The 19,702-nt window shown below is 40.2% G+C and overlaps 1 protein-coding gene across 3 annotated transcripts in view; it reads left to right on the forward strand.

Annotated features, from left to right (window-relative positions):
- The first annotated feature begins 418 nt into the window (after positions 1–418).
- The window catches only part of b3gat1a (beta-1,3-glucuronyltransferase 1 (glucuronosyltransferase P) a), a 79,759-nt gene continuing 60,475 nt past the window's right edge, over positions 419–19,702 (forward strand). The window contains exon 1 of one of the 3 annotated variants that reach the window (XM_038693437.1): positions 419–1,131. The gene's annotated coding sequence lies outside the window, so the exon portion shown is untranslated. The remainder of the gene's footprint in view (positions 1,132–19,702) is intronic. The other 2 variants (XM_038693436.1, XM_038693438.1) reach the window with 2 other exon arrangements.

The raw sequence follows: 19,702 nt of genomic DNA on the forward strand, positions 1-19,702 counted from the left end.
TCCATGGATGCAAATTTGTGTTCATTCCAATTTCTGCAATATCTTTCTGCATGTGTGCTTTTGTGCAGTCATGCATGCATAAGGGTTTGCTTTATCAGTGACACAATTGCAGCTCTTCCAGAATTAATTCCCCGCTGCCAAAAACAACATATGTTCTTGTCTTATACAGCGATTCTGCTCATGTCCAAGCAGTTTTTGGCTGTCTTTAAATGTCTTTAACGGGGATGAAGGATCTGTACAGTGCATCTGCAAACTGCAAAGTGAACTGACAGTTTTCACTTACTTAAGCATAGTTACCTGATTGTACAGTTATTACACAATGAAACTGGACTCTTTCTTTTCTGTCTTCGACCACATCTTCTTCAGAACCTCTTGTCCACCTCCCTCCTGTCTCTCCCTTTCTACCTCTATCTCCCTCTCTCTGAGCAACTCCCCCTTCCCTTTTCCTTCTCTCCTTCCAGTGCTGCAGCCCACCCTGCTCTGAGCTTTAATGGTACATGCCATTAGAAAGCCATTCTCTGGAAGGGAGGAGGGGAGGGTGGTCTCAATCTCAGCTAAGAGGCTACTTTAGTCCCCCAACATAAGCACATTCACAGATGTCTCTGCACGCGTAGAGCCGCGTCTCACCCGTCACGACAGAGCCGCCTGCTTCTCTGTGAAGCAACGAGCCGCGGACAAGGAGAAACAGAGAGGGGACAGATAACCACAAAGAGAGGTGGACAGGAGACGAGAGGGAAGCAGAACAAGAGACAGAAGAGGTGAACACATCGCTGCCACTCTGACGCCTCCTCTCGTGCGCCTGTTTTCGGCTTGTGCGAGCGCAAGAAGAGGAGAGAGGGAAGGGAGGAGAATAAAACCTCGGAGCTTGTGTACTCTGTTTGCTTTATATTTCCGTCCTTTTCTTTTTTTTTTTAATCTCCATCATCCAAGGCATGAAGGCGGGTGTCAGCTGGCACGGCAGTATAAAAGAAAGGGATGCTTTGAATGCTGCCTCTCTTTCGACAAGGGGCAAGGAAGAGGAAGTGGGGGACAACACAGAGCGGGGACAAAAACAGGATTTCTAGAATGAATGGGAGTCCTTCTGCCGCATGCGCTGGGAATAGCAGTCTCACACTGAAGTCTCTGAATGAGGTAAAAAAAAAAAAAAAGAAAAGAAAAGAAAATAATGATACCACTATCTTTCTTTCTCTTCCGTGCCTGATTGGCCGGCAGGGTCAGATATAGATCTGAGAGACACTTGAAAGCGCGTACATAAGCCTGAGAGAGAACAGAACCAATTTCCATGTTGATCAGGCTTGGAACAGAAGTGGGGAGATTGCCATCTTTGTCCCTGGGTCGTTGTGTACAGCAGCACGGTGGAAGTGAGGGGAGATGTATGCATGTAGCATGCTGCAGAGAGGCAGCATGAGCTGGGGGTAGAAAGAAGAGTCAGTGTTGGCCTGATGAAAAGAATTGCTGATAATCCTCCTGATGAGCACTTGGGTGCTGAGATAGCAAAGGGGCATTGAGAGATCTTCTCTTAACTGACCAGCAAAGCTGCTCCTGCACAAGGTCCAATTAGATATTAGATTCAGTCAGTTCAGCTGATAAATGCAAATTATATTCACTTTTTCATAAAATATGAATTTGATCTCCTGTGGAGCACATTACAAATCCAGTGAAAGAAATAAAATATACGAAGGCTCAAAAAAAGGGGGGATAGAACAAAATACAGTGCTCGTTTTCTAAAGCAAAGTCTGACAGAACACTGCTCACTAGTGACCCTGGGGAGCCGTACCTTCCAGACAGAAAATAACAACTTGTCCACAGAGGTGAGCAAAAAAGGGGCATTGGCTTGAGAAAAGGAAAGCTTGAGTTGAAGTTAAGTGGGCTGTACGCTCTCATTTCTGACACCTACCTAGAAAAACCTGGCTCTTTGTGAAAAGATGCAGTAGTAGTGGTTGTTTTCGTGACCAGCACAGGTGCAGGAGCAACTCTGCTCCCTGGTCATGGAAAGAAGAAACAACAGTGCATTGTTTCAACCCATGTTCCACTTCTGTCCACTAATGAGACAATGAAGGGCATATTTTGTCTGTTACGATCACTTGGGTGTGTAAGGCATATCTAGAAGGAAGCAGGAAATATGCATAGTGATGGGAAAACAGGGCTATGTGCATATGCAATATGCATGTGAAACATGCATTGGTAATATTATATTGCAGTGCTTAATTATATGTATTTTTGTAGTTAGCTGGGACTCTCAGTATTCTCAGTGGTAAATCTTGCACAAACTATGGTTCCAGTGCCAAAGGTCTGGGCTCCGGGCAGAAGTCCTTAGTTACGTGTCAAGACACATTAACCTAACTCTCCCTGGAAGTTCTGACTGGTCCATTCCCAGAAAGGCTGACACCCATAATGACATCAGGCACATTGGGCAAATATGCTGTATCTCAAGCTCATATTTTAACAATCAAGCCACTGTGTCTTAGAAAAGAAAACAATTTGGATGCTTAATTTGTGGAATTATTAACATATCAAATACCATTTAATAGCTATTTGATAGATACAATATTTATAGTGAGCCTTATAGTGTTGTGAGTATGTGTATTTGTGCCATTTTATGGGGAAACAAACCTATACGTCTGGTCACTGCAGGGCTGTGTACCTATCAATCAGGAAATACAATAAAACACACGATGGCATCTACGCCTCAGTAGATAACTGAATTAACTATTAGTTCTCCTCCCTCTCCAAACTTCTCATCTGTTCCACATGTCTGCATACATGATGCATGGTGGCAACACCTGGCACTCATTTCTCCGCCTGTACAGTATGTTCACATGCAATCAAGCCATGCATGTTCTCAGCTGTTTCTCACACAGGTGTTAGCGAACCTATATAGCGCTGCACTCTCTGACCATGTATATATTTAGTTTCTGCTCAGACTGGCAACGTCAGCAAATAGCATCCGTAGCTCATTTATGGGAGCGGACAGCTTGTCATTTCATTCTGTGTTGATAGTTGCCCCCAGCTCTTTGGCCATACAATACATAAAGTGCTAGACACACATGATGTGGCTGCAGTTCGTTACAGTATGGATAGAAGAGAGTAAATCTATTGGCACCACAAAGCATACTTACAGTATAACATATAAATGTTATTCATTTTCTTTTCATAAATGTCATCAATCAAAATAACATTAGTTTGTATGCTTTACTATTGTGCCTTTCTTTTTTATAGAGCTATTATTTATTATAGAGTATTTTATCGCTTTAATGAAAAAGCCCTATTAAACACTCTACGTACTAGAAAAGGGTCAAAAACTATTGTAACTGGAGAGCTGGGGGGTTATTGTAAAGTGGCATAATCCACAATTGTTTTTATTTAAAAAGCTTTTCACTTTACAATGAGCACTGAAATGTGAAGCAATCAATGTTAGGAACGGAAAAGGAAAATTACTCACATTACTATTTTTACCCTACCAAAAAGTTTAAAAATGCATTATAACAGCATATTATTAAGTCTTATTAAACAATGTATTATCATTTGTAAGAATGGTTAAGTGGTTCCAAATCTTAGCTTTTTCCTCATCTAGAATGGGGAACACTACACAATCAATGTCATCATAACATGGGTATTATACTATACAGGTATATATGCGTTTACATCTTGTAGAAATGCAGGTGTTGCATGTTCACATGTGGAGTATATGTGTTTATCACAGATAGCTCAGGAGCATTTCACACATCATTGCACAGTGTAATAATGGGTTTGGAGCCTGACAAGACGCAGGGATTAGACTTTGCACAAATGTTTTGAAAGCTATTGACAAGGCTGCGGAGGTTTAGAAAGATGTGTGTGGGTGCGTGTAAAGCATGTCTACCTACACTGAGAGTTCACAGATACAGGTTTTTGAACCCCACTCCACTGGGCAAAAATCTTTTATATTTGATGTGTGTTGAGTGTGTGCTGTAGGTTTCTCTTTGAAGGTAACTGCGCTCCTCTGTAGATTCAGTCATGGAGCTGTCCAGCCTTCGGCAACAGTGGGGCAGGGGAGCAGACATGAGGATAAAACCTCGCCTTTATCACATACAGTACGTTAGATACTCTATATAGCTGAACAACCCACAGTATGAAGTGTATAGAGTACAGTGTGTGCTTAAGTACATATACGTATATATAACAGATAAGAGAGTAGTTCACACAGCTACATGGGCTCTCACATCTTGCGACTGGAAATATAGGTTTGCAAAAGCACACTCATTCTCATGAACAACTGTGTGCTATCACTACAATCAAAATGTGTAACAGAAAGCAAAATCCACTACAGGAATGGGAATTCAGTGGGGAACACTAATGCAATACTGGGGCGAACATTTTCCCATGTAAATCTAGTTGATCATGAATATTAACCACTGTGACTGCTTTCCAGAGTGACGCCACAGCAGTCTGATCTTTTTGAGGCTACATCAACAAATTCTCCTGCAGTCTGAATATAGTCTAAAAGGGTTGCATGTTGACAGCAGGTTTAGGATGTACATTTTATAATTATTACATGTATTACACAATACCTGCAACAAACATGCACAAAATAACAGTTTGGATTAGCACTGTAATGTGCTATTATACTATTTATATCAGCTATGATTATTGGTCATGGTATGGTCAAGTGCTGATAGCTGAATTCATATATAAAGGATCAGGCTACTGCATTCAGAGTGCTTAATCCCAGTTGATAAATTACCATTCGTTTCAGTTTTACCCATTTTTACAGAAAAAAACAGCATTAGTTGAAATGATTTTCACCCCGATTTTTATGCCCTTGTGCATCCAAAAGTACTTTTTCCTATAGCATCAATAAGCAGATTGCGCAGTTTAAAAGGTCCTCTTGTAAGACAAGCAGCTAAGAGAAGGGTTTTGGTGACAGAAGTTGAAGAGAAACCTCGTATAAAAAAAGACTAACTGTTATAACCATATTACAAATTACGTTTGCAAAATATGCTATATGTGATTTTGCACAAATCACAGTTCTGTATAGTTCTTTATGTCCCATGTACACTTTTTTCTAATTTTTGCAATAAAAGGGGGAAAAAAAGATTCTGATTATTCCGACACCACATGAATGCACCATCAGTCACTGTTCACCCCTCCCTTTCCAAGCGCGCAGGAGACGCTACGGTGGCTGACACGCTTTGTCGGCTCTTGTGCTAAATAAATAACAATGGTGTTCAGCAATAATATAAGTCACTCTAACAGTATGAAAACATGTGATGGCATGGTGTGACTATGGCCTATGGCGGTCCCAAAGGCAGGTTCTTTAAACGTACTGGTCACATGCCCTTTTTAATGAACAGCTTAGAAGCAAAGTTATAGCAAAATGAAGACTAAGAACAATCTGTTGGCCTTGCAGAAGTGCTGTTGTACCTCCGTGGATTACACTCCATGGGGCACTTAAAATCTGTCTGGCTGCCCATTAAGACAGCCACTATCCTGGCTCATTAATGTCCTGCTGAGGAATTAGAATAAACTGTGCTCCACAGACTTGCGCTGGCAGAGGCTCTCTGCCTTCTATCCAGCAGTTTTTCTCCCTCCAGGGACAGCAGTTGTTTGCCTGAAGTACATCAGAGCAGCTTGGAGTGACCAACAACACAGAATAATTAGATGTTCAATTCCTCCAAATGGGCTGGGTGTTGAATTCATCCTGACTTGCTTCAGCAATTTCGGCAAAAGTTGCCAAATATAATCACTGTGTAGGACTCACCACTCACTTAAATGGGAAATCGAGTTTGAAAACCGAGGATTATAAGATGAGGATGGGACGCAACACCATCCTGGAAGTAGTGAAGCAGCACGAGTCGCAATCAAGTGCATTAAAATCACAGGAACAGAGTGCTTGGAGTTTGATTAAAGCTGTGTTTTACTATATGTTTTGTTTGCACATTGTGCTATATTTATGTTTTGGTTATTCCTCTTTTGTTCTGCGAGAAATGTTTGAGTTTGAGAATAGAAGGGTCTATCTGTGTCTCCTAGAGGTAGCTATTTGATTACTCAGAACTCTCACCAGTGGACCTTTTATGACCCCAGTCAAATTGGGGAAGGTATTTGTGAAAACTCTTATGTTAGAAATAACAATTAATTCAATGAAAAACATGACATTATCACTCGTGCCAAAAGTGGAGACCTTTGGGTTTGATTGTTCTGTTTTTAAAGCTAAACTCAGCAGACCCCTACTTCACATATCATCATTTGTTTTTCAGCAACAGAAACAGTTAGAACAGCTTCACTAACAGAGCAAGTATCAGTTCATGAAGAGGAATTCTATTGCAAACAAAACCCAGTAACATGTTAGCAAGTGGCTGCTTTTGCATCTCTAAACAAGTTGGTCTGAGTGTCAATAAAATGAACAGCATAATTTCTGTTTCACAGGGATGTGCTGCTAAGGCTTGTAAAGCTGTTTACTTGTTCAATCAGTACCAAAGTTCCCCCGTTTTCTTAATTAATTTTCTTTTTTGGTATAATCTCATTATGTTTATTTGTGGTTGCCCATGGTCCCCAGGGCAGTACTGCTGTGTTAGAAAAAAAGAGGTATTAGGGACAGCTGGCAGTGTGGTATCTGTTGTATTCACATTCATCAGGCCTGCTGGAGATTAGAAGACGGAGCAGAGATGCTACTGGAGGCGTATAGTATGTGCAGTCAAATAGCGCACAGTATATCCCCACACACCCCACCGGCACCAACAACACACACACACAACCTCCCCCGCTGTCAAACTATATTCTGCCACACACACCAGGAATAGAGGATGGATAGAGTGGAAAACTCTTCTTTTCTCTCTTCTATCCTAAGATAATTTCACATTTTCTTTGAGTGTTACAATTACATAACGTAGAAAGCGAATAGGAAGAGCTCCACTCTGTCCTTCATGGCAAAATGAGCTTAACCAATAATCAGAGTGGTGGAGATGGCACAGCTTGTGTCTGCAGCGGGGTGTTCAGCTCAGTGGGAGGAGGAGTTGCATACATGGAGCTAAGTGTGAGGCTATAGTACTATATACTATATGTTCTGCCTAACAGTAGGTGTCTGAGGCCGGGAGGCTGAGATGATAATTTCACATAATGACAGAGGTCGACTCTTCTCCTCACCCTGTCCACACAATGATGATATGACCTGACAGCGGTGAACACTGTGGGTGAGGTCCGTGTTAGCTGTAATAAATACATATACGATGGCATAAATTTATGCATCCAAATCAAGCAATACAACCTCTTAATTCCTAATATTAAAAGTAGTTATTTGTTCTGGCCGTGAACAGATGTGAGGAAAAATGTGCACCAAACTTTCCTCTTTAAGTTGGTTATTCATGTGTTATTCTAATCCAAATCAAGTCTATTCACAATTAAGTGCACCAAATGAGAATGATTTTGGCAGTGAATCTTCCATATGAGCTTTCATGCTTTTTTTTTTCATCTGTGTGATAAACATCCAGTTCCTTCCAGGGAAAGCTGCTGTAATTACTCACAGATTAGGCAACAGCGATTGCAAACACACGGCACAACAAAAAAAAGTCCTGGTTTTGAGGCAAGAAAACAAGCTCTCTCAATTACCCTCTTGAGGAAATCCTCGAGGCTTTGTCGTAAATCCCTCAGCTTTAACAAGAACTATAAGTGTCCGTCCACCTTTTGGGGGTGGGGGGTGGAGGATCACTTGCTTGGATCAACATGCTGGGAGATTATTTCATAACCTCAGAAAGACAATACCGGCAAGGCAAAGAGATCACCGTTACCTAGTGTTGCTCAATATACAGATTTATGAACAACACAGTCCAACAGCACAACAGCAGTTGAGGTCAGTGAACCTATGAAATCTGATAAAGGACTCAATGACTGGACAAAACCCTTCTTGCAATAACTAGAAAATCACCAAATTGCAGCTGATTCCCTTCCTCTGACTAAAGAGGTCGTATCCTAAAGAGGTTGTGCTGTAATGCTCCTAAGCAGAGAACATTACAGAAGGTAATACACACAAACAATAAACACAGAGTGATTGGCATTTATAGATTAACATCTCTCTAAAACCTAATAAACCATATACTGATTGATAAAACGGATTAGTAAAAGTAGTAATAGGAGGAAAGAGGGCAGCAGGGGACAAGGGACATTTTAAGAATATCTGTTTCTTGCTTTAGCCTGTAGACAACCTTGTTCGACTGCTCCCAAACAAGCAATTCAGATGTTACTAAATGGATATCTACTTAATTCAAGAATTTCCTTCCATGCATTTGATTGATTGCACACATCAGGGTGAACATTGCTATGCCATCCGGCTTCTCCTCTCTGTAATGCAAAATAAGGCTGTTTAGAAAAAAACATGTCAGGCAACATCTTTCTCCAGGGCATCTTTGCTCGTACCAGCCTTCTCATCCACTTCAGAGGATATGTTGTGTTGGAAATCTTAAATGGCCATAAAGATAGAGAGCTTGTAAAAACCTCTAAATGGAAGCTGTCACCTTTGGATTTTTCACCTTTGTTTACCTTCCGAGTCATACTGCAGCACAGACTTGTTACTGCTGCTGGAGCTGCGTCTTTTTTCACCTTTGTTTTCATGGTGTATTATGTAAATGTAGATGCAATCTACAAAAGACACCTTGCTCATCATTAAGCAGGCCCTGTGATGTGTATTGGGAATCCACTGCCATTGCAAACGATTCTACCAAGCTATAAGAATTCATCAACAGTCCCACTCCAATTTCTGTTGATCTTGAGAGGACAGAGGAACTGTTCTTGTCACAAATAGGACCTTTGTCAGTCAGACATAAATTATGTTTCTAGACTGTATGGGAATGCTTAGATGACTACTTGTCATTTTAAGCTGAGTTTAGGGAAATGTTTAAGTGGGGTCCTCCATTATCCTCTTGAAAGGTCTGATGTTGATTGCTACAGAGGAACAAGTGAGGTAACAGATATACAGTATATATATTAATTATAAAGTAGATAATAGCATGACCTTGACTTACACCTATTTCACAGTGTGAGGAAGTTTGAGAGACTGTTTCTGTCGTTGCATTAATCAAAATGGGTGTTCGAGGCACAAGTGCACGTGGGCGTGACCAACTAAAGATCATTATCTTTTCTTTCGCCAATCTTGTCAATGTTCTGTGATGATTTTAAGATCTAAGTAAGTGATTGAGTGCCTTGGTGAGGCTGTTCATGAGATGTAAAGTAGTTTATAGTAGAGTCACAGATCCAAATACAACTGCACACCTTCCAGCTCTTAATCCCAGAGTTATGTACGCTGCTGCTCTGGACCACTGCAAATAGCTGATGAATGCAAAATAAGAAGAAATGCCAGGGATAGTGCATCAAGGCTTCCATTTTCTAAATGATTTTCTAGATCTGAGACCAATCTGCTTTACTAATCTACCCCATGAAAACACTGTTAATACCGTGACATTTTTTTTTGTTGCATCCATCGATGCTGAATGTGCTGAAGTCATTTTATGCCATGGTGCAATCATCCGTGTTACACAGTATGAAATAGGATTGGCACAGAGAGGGCTGTGTGGTTCTCCTATTCAGAGTTACTAGAGGTAATGTAGGCAGCAGTGGTGACTGTTTTGACTGAGCGAGATGGATAAACACTCATTTGCAGTAGGGAATTACTCTAGATTAAATATTAATAATGTTTTCCTTGTGTGGTATATTTACATTTCCAGACCAGCAATACCAACACAGCAAAAAAGTAAGAGCACATACAGAAGGAATTGTGTTATTTGTATTCCGCTTTAGTGTTAAATTAGGTCTTGTTTAATATTTCCTAACAGCCAACTTCTGTCAAGGCCAAAATTTAGTGAAATTAATAGTTTAAAGGGGTTTAGACATTTTAATGTGTGACTGACGGGAGTGAGAGGTAGAAGAACTTGCTGTGCAAAAGAAGCCTCAGCATTTCTGCAGTTCAGAGCTGCCAAGCAGTGTCATGCTTCACGCTGAGGAGTGAGAGATGACAGGCTTTAGCTAGCCTGTTGTTGTTGTTCTTGTCATTGCTTGCATGACATTTCATGTGCAGTAGGTGCCAATTACCTCTCACTCACAGTGTTGCATCTCTGAATCATACTGGCACACGGGTAATGAAGGCAAAGTGTCCTTGTTTCCCCCATGAGTTCTGCTAAACCTGCTACTCTACCATTCAAATGTGGGTTTAAACCAGTCTAGTGTGTTCTGATTTCCCCTTGACTTTTATTTACGTTAAATATTTTCTCTGACAAACCCTCATGACTCCGAGAACACCTGAGAAGGGGAAGCCTCTTTGATGTGGCTTGTTTTGTGTGGCTCTAAGAGATGCATCTAATTTCCACAATTGATTTAATGTCAAAAGTTTTAAAGGACAAGGTGACCTGTCGGAGCATCTACCATGCACAGTTATCGCCTCTCTGCTTTGGACTTTAATTAATAGTTTTATTCAAGCAATGAGCAGCATGTCTGACCTGCCTTGCACCAGCATTAATTTGTGGACCTTCTTGGCTATAAGAACTAATTACCGTGAACAGACTGTAAAATAAAGATATAAAATAAAGAGCTTAAACTGTTCATGCTCATAATCATTTTCATAATAATTTTATACGTGATGTGTGTGTACAGAAGAAGGCTGGCAAGTTATGAATAAGGCGGAGTTTAATGATAGGGATTTTTGAGTGGAAGGTTGATTGATACATACATTTTGACTTCACAACATGGGGAAACACTGACGGATGCCCACCCTGTGCATATAGCTAACCGTTGGGTTTGATGTGCAGTTTACATATGCAGTCCTGAGGGCTGCAGCACGATGCCCCTAAGGCAATCTACTGAGCCTGTCCGTACCATCTGACAACAGATATGATGGCTAGGAATATTATCATTTTGAGAATATGTGGGGATTATTAGAGCAGAAGTTGAGCAATGATTTGTGCGTTCAAAATATGCAGTCTGTAGTTTGTATCAACTGGAGTTTAGGGCCCCCTCACAACATGTCCTTCATGTTCATAATTAAGGAAAATAGTTTAAATGCCCATCATTGCATTATCATGCTGTAATATGTTACTGATAAAGAGAAAATATACAGACCTTTAGGACATGTTAAATCTAAATAGTAACCATTTGCAATAAAAGGGGCTCAAGACAACAAATGAGTTGAATATCTGATATCTGTTAGTTCTTAATGAAATCCATATTAGGACTACGTACTGAACCTCTTAAATTGGTTTGTTTTTCTTCACTTGCGCATTCATTTACTGGATGATCCACTCACCCACGTGTATAGTCATCTCAGGGAACCATTGGTTTATCAGGTTGAAGAAACTTAAAGGATTAATATCATCATTGTCCTGCACCATTTTCTGGCTGTCGTCAGTGAGTAATTCAACGAGAGTAATTTCTGTGTTAGACAGGTGATTTCTGAATGGCTCTGTCTAGTTTTCTTTTTAACAGAGCAACAGAACTTTGCACGGAGGGGCCGATCATATTGTCTCCTCTCAAAACTCTAGTACAGTTTGAGAGGATTTCAGTGGGAATGAATCAGTATTGTAGCCATTTAGTTCCCATAAGAGACTCAAGTGAATGTCTTGTTTATATCAGCCAGCATCTTTGTGAATTACAAAGGGAACAGAGAAAAAGTATTTTGCCAGAGACACTTGTTGCAAATTCCTACCGTGAACCCCTGCTGAGTAGATAAAGTGGCAGTTCCATTAAATGCCGTCTAGGTATCTAGGACAGCGTAATAATTGTTTGTGCTGCCTAGTGACGCCGTTATGTGATGGGTTGGTGTCGAAAGTACTGTATGGTGATCAAGTGGCTCAGTGAAATTGGCAATGGCAGCATTTGCTGCTTGGCCTGAGGCTGAGTTCCCTCTGTAGCCAGCCACCGTTTGATGGTGTCCAGTGCTCCTACATCTGTCGCCCTGATATGATTCATGTACACAACAACTTCAGTCAAATCCGGAACAAGTACATTTGACTTTACCCTGAACTGCAGTAATATCTTTTCCTGTTTTTACCCCATTAAGCCCTCCTTTCAGTTTAAATTGAGTTTGGTATGATAACCTCATAAAATGTGGGTAAATGGATGTTAGCTCAAGCTTGTGATTTAATGAAAACAATAAGGGAAGACATAAAAGCACATCATTTTAGTAGTGCAAACACAGACAAAGTAAACACCTACTTAATTACTCTTTCCAGCAGTAGAGTGATTTGATTTCAGAATTCTTTATAATCATGAGTGCAGGTGTCTGTGTATGTGTAGACATGTTTCATGCATATGTGTCTTTTGTCCTTTTGTGCCTGCATGGACACATCACTTAGCATTATTGAAAGAGGATCATTTGAATGAATGCCAAGAAGCTGCGCTCAGTTACATGCAGCTCATTGTAGCAGTCATCGCTAAAGATAACTGTAGACAGAACAATGTTCACACTAAGGATAGGGGCTGGGTTATAAAACGCAGTGGGTTGTAGGCCTGAAACAAATGCCCTTGCATGATTGATTACACGCTACAAGCTAATGATATAAACAGAGACTGAATCGATCCAGTCGGGGAGGAATCATGCCAGAGGGGCCTATGCAGCCGTGTGCAATGGCTGTACTGACATGCTCATTTTCAGAGACCAAGTGAAAGAAACCAAGCTGTGCTTTTGGCTGAGAACACAGAGCTGGGTCCTTTTCCACTGCATGAAGCTGTTTCGCCCTGCACTGCAATCAGGTTCAACGCCATTCAAATCAAATGCTAGCAATGGGTTCTGACAAGCTGGGTACTTACTGCAATCACAGCTAAGAAAACCTTTTTCTTGTCAAAGACAAACAAGACAGGAGTAGCAGGCAGTCTTGCATTGTCAGATGGGCATGGCAAAGCACCTATTGACTGTAGTTAGCAATGAAGCAAATTACAGTTCAGGCATGGATGACCATCAGCCCAATTTAGGGACTATCAGCTGAAGCGGCCGCAGTCTTTGGCTCATTGGCTAATGACAGACCCACTGATATTCCAAGTGCCGTGGTTAAACAATTAAAAAGATTAGAAGCATAGGGCTTCAGAAAGGTCAAAACCTGGTTTTCTTCTCATCACCTAACTGTTAAGATTACTGTTTCACTACTGCATTGCATTTTGTTCTTCTGTTGAGTATCATTAATTTGTTCTTATGTGTTAGGCTCATCTCGCTCTAACCACTTACAGTTTCAAAAGCAATGAAAATGCTTGGTTCAGGAATTTCTAACCCCTAGTGTTCGACCTTCTTACACTTTAACAGGCAACAAGACATAAGAACAGCAAAACACAAAAGATTTTGCTTCATTTTTACCAGCACTGCCACTTTTTGAACTAGGATTCACCACAGTGAACTTTATATGCAAGCATGGCAGTCAGGAAACATGATCAGGCTCCTGGAAGAACATTTAGAGGAGGTGTGTTTAATTGATTGCTTCATGATTGTGTCACTCTTGCCTGCACACTAAAAGACACGAGGGGCGAGTCATCAGTCATGACTGTTTTTTACACAGAGGACAAAGGGACGTGAGCAAGTTGCTCAGGTGCAATTAAAGACTTGGAGGGGAAATATTAAATTCCATCAGTGTCCAGTTGTGTAAAAATTAATTTGCTGTAGTGTTTGATCATAAGCCTTTGGACAAGAAGGCAGCAGGGGAGTGAGAGGGTCAGCACAATTCCTACACAGAAGAGCACATCACAGAAAGAGGCTGGCCTCTTTTCCGTGTGATTCCAGATTTGTCATATGAGGGTGACATTTTCTTTTGCTGCAATGGATTTAGTGTGTGTGAGTATGTGTGTGCATGTGCTGAATGTACCCATCAGTGTTAATATATATTTTATTTTTTACAGCATTTGTGAAATTAAATTGACATGCTCTTATTTTGCACAAGAGGGATGAACCTCTGACTGCAAATGTTGAATATGTAAAATACCTTAATAGAAAAAGCACTACAATAAGTTACCCCTGCTGCCTTTCATGTTTCAACACATTCTCTCTCCAAAGTCGTCACATATGGACACTTGGCGTCACTTTTTGACATACTGGGTATAGCTTTAGCATCATTTCTGGATGTAAAGGGGTCCACAGTCAAGTTAACAACAATAAATATGCATCATCCGGTTAAGTTAGCAATAACACACGTGGTTAAAGTTGTGAAACACTCACAGTTTGGTTAGGTTAAAGTAAGTGGCTTAGTTACATTAAGTTACAAAAGTAAGTTACAAAGCTTAAATAGAATTCAGTGGTGACTGTTGGTTTCACAAACAAACACCGGCCTCCTGGGGGAAAGTCTAGTGTTTGTTTGAACCACCAATGTGGAGTTTGTTCCTCTTTATATTATCACCTGACATTTAATTCTTGTAGCGTTGAAAAAGTATGCTAAAGGGGTCTTGCCCAAGCATCCATATGTGATGATTTGGGAGTGAGCCCTACATTTAAAACGGTGCACACATGAAGTCAGGATAATAACTTTGTTTAACAATTGTAATGAATCTCTACTCAGTCCCACAGCACTTCTCCAAGTTATTATTTTGTTACTGTAAAAACCAAAATTGTGAGTTTGTAATGTAGTGGTTGCGAGTTAGGTGTTTAATAACATAATAATAAATTTAGTCAAATGATTTTATAAGAAATAATAAGTCGTAAGTGAAATTTTTAATTCACAGTATATTTAAAATAATTTTATTGCAGGTGTAAAAAACAGTAATAATACTCTGTTTGCTCATTTTCCAACTTCTGAACAACATAATGATCAAACAACTTTTGGTGAAAATTATTTTATAAATTAAATAAATAAAAAATTATAACAAAGTTGTCAATTACACGGTTCACTGGCCGTACATGAGTTCACTGCACCAACACCATTGGTGATAATCACCTATGATTGACAGATACTGTCCAAATGTGCTTTTTAACGTGCTGAATTCAAACACAGAGAGGGAAAACAAACTTTTACATCATGTACAAAGCAGGGAAAATCGATATGGCTCCAGCCACGGCATACTGCAAATGAAAAGCATGCATGCCACGATAATGGATATGGATTTCTGGGTGTGTGGCTCATGTTGTATTCCCATGCAGCGCTGAAATCTTTATATATAGTGCTACAAAAGATGACTGATGACTGCACAGGACAAGGAGTGTTTTCCCACATATTGTGACTACTATTACGAGGTGTTTAATCACTGTGCAAAGGGCAGAGAAACAGCTACTTTGTATGATTTTGTTAATTGGACTATTCCTTTAATCGAAGATACTGTAATGTAGATGTGTTTGTCTCAAGTTTAAAATGCCTCTGCCACAGCTGCCTGCTGCTACTCTTGTACAATTTGTAGCTGTCACAGGCGAGCTTAGGTAGAGACAGGATATAGATGAACTTTAGACTTCTGTTTAAACGGTGGGTGAGACATTGTGAGAAAGCCAAACACTGTCTGGAAAAGCCGGCGAGGAATAAAGAGACAAAGCGCAACATTACAATATTTACCATGCTGCGAGAAGCAGGATAGCAGCCTTGAGATGTCTCACATTGTTTATAATCAGTAAGACACCCGCTCTGTATCGGGCTTCCTGGTGTGCCTTTGTGTGTGTAAGCCTTTCATAACAGTGTGTGTGTGTGTGTGTGTGTGTGTGTGTGTGTGTGTGTGTGTGTGTGTGTGTGTGTGTGTCTGTGAGGGTCACATGTTGTAACCCTGATGTATTTTTCTGGTGAACAGGTTCTGTGGTATTTGTAGCCGTCTAGGATGCTGTAACCAGGGTGATAGCCTCTGGTCAAATAAGATATCGTACAATGACGCCCTAAAGCATGGGTTCAATAAGTATGACAAATTGTCATTGTTTTTTTTATATTTTACCGTAGATCCTTTTGATGATCTTAATACAGTTTGTCATTAGTTTATTGCATTGGTAGTCAAGTAAGAAAGAATTTCAAGTTTGTAATACTTTTCTGTAATTGTAAGTCGGCCTCATTTGCTGTGCGGCTGATTTACACTGCCCTTGGCCGTCATCATCATTATTACCTCATAGTGAGAACGACACATATTAGCCATGCATCATTTTCAGTCTAATCAGAGCATATTCGTTGGCTGATTGATATTTATGGGACCTGGCTGGCTGTAAATATGGGTCACACCTGCTCTTATTTATATGGCTGAAACACGGATGTTGTTGCTGCTGCTGCGAGTGCACACTTTCTCTATAGCTTCATGTATTTCTGAGTGGAGGTATGGAGTTAAGTCGATTATAAATTAAAATACATTGTTTCTACGAAAACATTAGCAGTAACAGTACAGTAGTATTCCTTTTTTCTGTCTTCCAGAAATAAATTTAAAACCTTCATTTTTAGGAGAAAGGCATCACAAAGAAGTGTGTCACACTGCATTTCTCCCTTGGTTCTTTTGAAATGTAAGCCTCAACTGAGAAGTTCCATTTTAAAATCTCATCAACTTTCACTTCAGTCTGAGTACATTTCCCTTTGCAAGCCTCTCTGAAAATATGAAGTTCTGTACAAGTCTGTGGAAGAATTTTCTATTGTCCCCAATTTAGTTACAGTGAAACGACTCAGATTGGCTTACATGTTGAAAATGCTCTGTCATAGTCACTGTTTGTAAAGGACACTTTCAATCTATTACTTTATCCATCTTTATCCATTTCCATTCTGATCTTGTTCAACCTAGAATGCACTTTGTGGTTTATATTGTTGGTTATTAAAATAGGCTACTTGCAGATTTACTAGTTTCAGTGATGTCTTTCTGTCTGTGTATTATTTTTTAAATATATTTTTAGGGCTATTTTAGCCTTTATTTGTGGCAGGGCAGCTCGAGAGTGACAGAAAATGTGGGAGAGAGAGGGGGGGGACAACCTGCAGGAATCCGGGCTGCTGCGGCAAGGTCTAAGCCATTGTACATGGGACACACGCAATAGCGTGACCTAACCCGCCCCCCGTATGTGCATTATTTTAATGTTTTCACAAAAGAAAAAACTACATCAAAAACAAAACCCAATAAGCTGAAGTAAGGATATAACTTATACTTTCATACATTATGTAAGAAGAGCCATGATTTAATAAAAAACAAACCCTACACAGCCCCAGGTGCAAACAGAAGAAGAATATAAAAGGGAACTAAGGAAAGGATTTAAAATATCTTAACAATTTCACTGTCATTCTCTTCTGATACATCCCTGAATTTGATTATCAGATCTAGGCTGCTAAAGACGCCTCCTCCAGTCCAAAACATCTACCATCTCCCAAAACGCTATATACTACAGACAAGCAAATAGAAGATATTATTCATATGAGACAGTATATGGCCAGATTTGAGGCACAATGCATCAGGCATGAGGTTGCAGCTGCTTAAATGAAGCAATGCTAACATTTTGGTGGAGTTGTGCTGCTTTGGTTGGTCCTGAATGCTGTGTAATGAGAGTTTAGTGAGGCTGCACTCAGCAACAGTGGCATACTAAATCAGCCAAAGGGCCAAATCTAAGAAGATTTAAGCCATTTAAATAAAGAGGAAAGGTTATCCTTCAAAGTGTGGCTGGTGTTAAGCTTCACACCAATCTGATAAGTGCACTGTTCCATCTTGCAGCAGCAGGTGGGCATGATGTAAAATGCTCCAGAATCATGTGATTTTCTTAACATGAACTGAAGAAAGAAGTGCCGGACATTCAAATACAAATACTGATCATTAAGTCAGTGCAACATGATAGAACCCATTTTACAGACACCTTGTCATCACTGGAGATTGGAACAGTGTGAATAGGATTTCATTGATTGGACGCTTAGCAAAGCAGACTTTGCTAACCACCCAATCAATGAAATCACACTGTTCCTTATTACCAACAGGCAGAGATAGATTTGTACTTTTGTGATCTCACTGAGATCCAACCAACAGGATATTTTTCAGTAAGGTTGTAGCTGAGGTATAAAGTCACAAAGGAAAGGTTAAACATGTCTCCAAAATGTCATGGATCTCCAGTGTGTGTTTACGCCTTCAAATGTGATGCAAACGCTTTGTTGCATGTCCAAGACAAACAGGCATTCAGTTTTGTTTATGTATATATAGTTATGTGTGTGACCCTTGTGTCAGTGGAACCATATCAAAATGGCATTGCACTTTTTCCATTTAAATACCTGTTTTATGTCCAACAAGAGACAAAAAATAATACATTTTTGCTACTTTTAAAAATGAGAAATTGAAATCACTGACTCATAGGTTTAATTTGTCCCATCCTGCATCTCTAGTTGTCTCTGTTTAGTGTGATCACATTAATCACCTCTTTATTTCATAACTGTGCAATCATGAGTCACTAACACCTACATAAAAGTGATCAAAAAATAACTAATAATAAAACTAAAGTAGGCAGTGAAATGTGCACATACATCATAATAAAGACAATAAAAGCTAATAAACCTTAAAAACTCGCATTTAATCTGCCAGCGGTGACTGAATCCAAACATATTTTGGGAGCATGGCAGGAGAGCATATCCCTTTATCAAAAATCCCTGATGGTACGAAAGAAAAAAAAGACAAAGAGTGAGCATTTGAGGCTCAGATTAGCACATGCAGCACGTAGCCTACAAAGCTACAAACACTGACTTTTCTCACTGCCGAATTATGACAGCTCAAATCAATTTGCCCAAGGTAACATCTCAAGGTTAAGCATGATGTCTTTATCCTGCGAAAGAAGACCTACTTCTGAAGACCACCGGAGCCTTTTCCCCCTGGGCATAAAACAGCCTTCCATGAAACCAGCAGTCTGTATGGGCCTCCGTTCTGCCTGAAGGCACTGAGGTTGATTCGAGACACGGTGTCAGCTGTAGAGCCCCACTCCCACCGCTACAGCTTGGAGGTCACAGTGAACACGCAGGTGTTTTCTCACATGGTATCACCTTGACACAGGCACCCCTGATACCACTGAGCCGTAATGTAATTGCAACCTAGTCTGGTGTTTGGAAGACAGAGCAGGGGATGTGGCTGCCAAGATGAACGGACAAGAGGCAATATGCCCAGACTCTATTACTGTTAATTGAAGTGGGGGAAAAAAGAGGGATGTGTTCTGGGAAGACAGAGAGGGAAGAGGGGGAGATAGAGATAGAGGCAGAGTGAGAGAGGTTTGGAACCTGCCGTAATAGTAACCTTATCTCTAGAAGAACCTTTGCTAGTATGTGAGAGGTTCATTCAATGTCATGGCAGGGTCCATTCAACTGTCTCATTTTGGGAGATTGGAGAGAGATGGCATCTGGGACAAAAGGCAATTTGTTTAAGTATGTATAGCTAATTTTAAATGAATAAAATCCACAAAAGAAAGCTTCTGCAAGGAGTCAACTTGTAAATGAATTGTCATCCACGTTAATCCTCTGTTTCAGAAGTTTCAAAATAACATGGTCACGAGAATAAATATATTGTTTTTCACATCTGTTTTTTACTAAGGCATTGCGATGCTGTCTACTGTATATATTATGACACATTCATCCAAATTACATTTACAGTCCTGGCCTTAATTTCCCAAAAGTGTGAGGCAGAAGCAACATACAAAGATGGAGCTCTAAAAGACGGAGAGGGGATGAGCACCTCATTTGTGCTCCTCTTCTCCGGAGAGAATAGGCTTCTGATGTGTTTGGATTTCAGCCGCAGCCACACATCTGGGCTCCATTTTTTATTGAAAGTGCTCTGTCAAAGCTGTGCACCTACAGTATGTAGTGTTGACTTATAT

This window comes from Micropterus salmoides, unplaced genomic scaffold (assembly GCF_014851395.1).
Source record: "Micropterus salmoides isolate LMB-PRFRI ecotype aquatic unplaced genomic scaffold, ASM1485139v1 Ms_hic_scaffold_3, whole genome shotgun sequence".
Taxonomy (NCBI): Eukaryota; Metazoa; Chordata; class Actinopteri; order Centrarchiformes; family Centrarchidae; genus Micropterus; species Micropterus salmoides.